Raw genomic sequence first — 3,955 nt, forward strand, 5'->3', positions numbered from 1 at the left:
GAGTATTCTTTGGTTCTGGGGTGTAATGTTCTATATATATCTATGAGGTCCAACTCGTCGAGTATGGCATTCAAAGCCTTTGATTCTTTGCTTAGTTTTTGCCAGGGTGTTCTGTCTATTTCTGATAATGGGGTGTTGACGTTGGGGCCTCAAATTTCTTAACAAAATATTGGTAATCCGCCTGAATTGCCTATATGTTAGCAAGCGTATGGGGGCGCCTGGGTGGCTCAGTTGGTTAAGCGTCCGACTCTTGATTCCAGCTCAGGACAAGATCTCGGGGTGGTGAGATCGAGCCTCATGTCAGGTTTTATGCTGGGCATGGAGTCTGCTTAAGATTCTCTCTTCCCTCCCCAACCACCCCCCTCAAGAAAAAAGCATATGAACCAGACATATTTGAATTTTTAAAAAGTATTATAAATAGTTATAAACTTTAAGATAAGTGAAAAGTAAATTTCAATGCAATAATATTCAGGACCTTTAATAAATGAAATAGCCCAATGGTCCTAAAATGATGCACAATAAAAAAAAAAGGTATTTAAGACACAAAAAATTGTTAACTGCCTTAATAAACATGGAACATCCGTGCAATCTAATATCATCCAGCTACTTTTGTAAAATGGAAAAAATACTTATTTTTAGAATGGGTATGAAATTATATAAACAATATGTAAAATGTATTATGAGACAAATGTTGGCAGAGCCTTCCTCTAGATAGCAAGTGTGTCAGTCAGAGATCTTCAGTTGCAAACAACAGGGACCAATTCTGACTAACTTGAACAAAGGAGGTTTTATTACAATTCTGGGAGCTCAGGGGATTGAGAGCTCGAACACTGAGCTTGTGAGTGAGTGAGGACTGAGGCCACTGGTAGGTGCTGGTCCAGGTGCCACCGCTAGGAATAAATGCACTCCCGCATTTTTAATCTCCTTGTCTCTCTCCTCAAATCATTGGGAGGGAAGGTCCTATGGACCCAGCCTGGGTCACACACTCACTCCCAGAGCTAGGGGAGGGCAAGACACCTGCTTTTCAATCCCACGAGACGCTATCTTAAGGGGAGGGATGGAATCCCCCAAAGGAAATCAAAGGACTTAGGAGAAGGTATAGACGATGGACAATTTAAAATAAAAAGTCTGCTTCAGTGGAATTAGGAGTGACTTTTATTCTCTTTTTTAAATATTTCCTTTACTTGCCAAGTTTCTTTGGTTTTTTTTTTTTTTAAAGATTTTATTTATTTATGTGATAGAGGGACAGCCAGCGAGAGAGGGAACACAAGCAGGGGGAGTGGGAGAGGAAGAAGCAGGCTCCCAGCGGAGGAGCCCGATGTGGGACTCGATCCCAGAACGCCGGGATCACGCCCTGAGCCGAAGGCAGACGCTTAACGACTGCGCTACCCAGGCGCCCCTCTTTGTTATTTTTTTAAGATTTTATTTATTTATTCATGAGACAGAGAGAGAGACTCCAGGTGGAGCAAGGAGCCTGATGTGGGATCAATCTCAGGGCCCTGGGATCATGACCTGAGCCAAAAGCAGATGCTTAACCACTGAGCTACTGTGGCATCCCATTTGCCAGGTTTCTTAGAGTGATGATATGTTATTTATCAAGATAATTATGTGCTTTTTTATACACATGGTGAAGACTGCTGGTTGTCCATCAAACCCTGCTCTCCCCTTTTCCCTAAAACCATGGCTAGATTACATTTCCCATATTTCCTTGCAGGTGGGTGTGGCCATGTGACCAACGTAGGTGTGACTAAGTCCTCTTCAAGAGGAAGATGAGCCAAAGTACTGCATGCCATGCTTGGGCCCAGGAGGCCTTAGGCCAGAAGCTATGCCGGCCACTCCACACTCTCCTCTGGGCGCGGCCACCACCCAGCTCCCGTCGTACACAGATCAAGGTCTCTAAAATAATGGAGCAATGATGTGGAAAGAATCAGGTTCACTGAAAGACTCCATGTAGCAAAACTGCCCTGTTCACCTGGAATGCTCCTCTCAGACCCTTGGGGAAATAAAAACTTGTATTTCCTTAAGCCACTAAAATTATTGTTGAGTCTCTTTGCTGTATTGTTGAGTCTCTTTGTTGTAACCTCCTGGCCTTCTCCTAATTAATACAGCAGAAGCAAGATGCCACTATGGGGGTGACAGCAATTCTACTAGCTACACTCTAGGAGGCTGTGTCAAGGAGTGATTCAAGTCTACGCTCAGGACAGGAGGCCGGAGCTCAAACCCGGCCTCCACCACTAACCAGGGGCATGGCCCAGTGAGTTCCTTAGCCTGGCAGCCCCCCAGCTTCGTCCTCTGTAAAATGGAGCTCACGGGACGCCCACCTTGGAGAACGGCTGTGAGGATGAAGGGAATTCGTCTATGTAAGACAGGACAGCGACCAGCACAAAGGAATGTAGAAATCATTACAATTTCTACATCATCTCAAAAACAGTAGTTTCATTCTTCACAGTTGTATTTCAGGTATTTGACTTAGAAAAAATTAACACATCTACAAGTCAGCCCTCAAAATAAACAGTGAACAAGGCAGAAGGCTAAAATACCAAGCATTCTTTCTTCGTATACCAAGAATTATCAGTGCTATGCGGAGAACAATCTATTTAAGAAACCCGAAGAAATGCCTGCACACATTGCGGTGGGCTGAAGATAGAGATTTACTCAAAGTTCTTCTGTTTCGGGGTTCTGGGAGCTTAGGTGGGACTTTTCACCTTCTTTGCACAGGCTCATTTGGATGTGCGTACACACGCACACACACCCTCATTGATTTCGAGGCCACACGCTCCCTCTGCATTTCAGCCCACGACTTCGGCAGTAGTGGAATAAAGTGCTATTCATTCAGCGAAGGACCGCGCTGCCACCGCATAAAAAGATGGCTTGTTAATTCATTTCTCAAGTTTTAATACTTTCTTACAATTTCTACCAAAAATTCGGGAACATTTTGAGGTGTGTATGACTGCACTGTGGAAAAAATTAACCCTTTCCTCGGTCCCAGGAGACTTGACTGACCCAGAGCCTGGGCCTTTGAAGAAGGTGAAATATAAGATGAAAATAAAATTGTCCGTTAAGCAAGTTGCCAGGTTTCTGAGGAGTTATGGGTTACAAATGTCATGTTACTAAATGAGTTAACCAAGGGAAAATTTTTAACTGCTCCTTTTCTTTTTGAAACTGAGTATATTTCCCCAAGGCAATTAACACAAATTTCCTCTATTCCTTTTTACAAAATATCTCACAGATGTTTCCATCACGGTAGAAGCCAGTTAAATTTGACCTATGGGATTCAACTAAATGTGAGTTGAAATGTACCACTGTCACAAGGAAGGAAAGTAATATCTTTTGAAAATTAATGCAAACCCTCAGAAGCCTTGGGGCTGTTAAACCAAGAGAATTAAATAACACACAATAACACATGGAGGTGAAGAGGAGTCTCTGCTCCTTGATTCGTGTGTGTGTGTGTGTGTGTGTGTGTGTGTGTGTGTCACATCACTGGGTGCCTATTTCCAGAGAGTGCTTGGGTGCAGACTGGTACCCATTCCCATCCACTGTTCTTCATGCCTCTAAGGGGCAGAACTGAGGACCAATGGGTAGAAACTGTAGAAAACACATGGAAAATTTTCTAGCTGAGCCACCCAGATTCAGAATGGACTGCCTTGTAAAGCAGGGGTCTGCTGGTCCCAGAAGTATTCAAACAGACTGGACAACCCAGGGTATGGAGGACAGGCTGCAGCATCAGAGAGCTGGCTAGCTACCCTGGATATAGGTTCCTTCCACTGTGGAGAGCGGAGGGCCTTACCAAGCCAAACTGATGGGCTTTCTCTCCTTTCTCTTCAAGCTAGCACTGTTTTTCTCCTCAGCCACCCAGCCCAGGAGCAGCCCTCTGCAGGAGGCCGGGGCACATACCTAAAAATGTGATGGGAACACCTTCCCCCTCCCTTGCCTTCTGTCTTGAACACACAGAGAA

Source organism: Ailuropoda melanoleuca, chromosome 18 (genome assembly GCF_002007445.2).
Source record: "Ailuropoda melanoleuca isolate Jingjing chromosome 18, ASM200744v2, whole genome shotgun sequence".
In the NCBI taxonomy this organism is placed as follows: domain Eukaryota; kingdom Metazoa; phylum Chordata; class Mammalia; order Carnivora; family Ursidae; genus Ailuropoda; species Ailuropoda melanoleuca.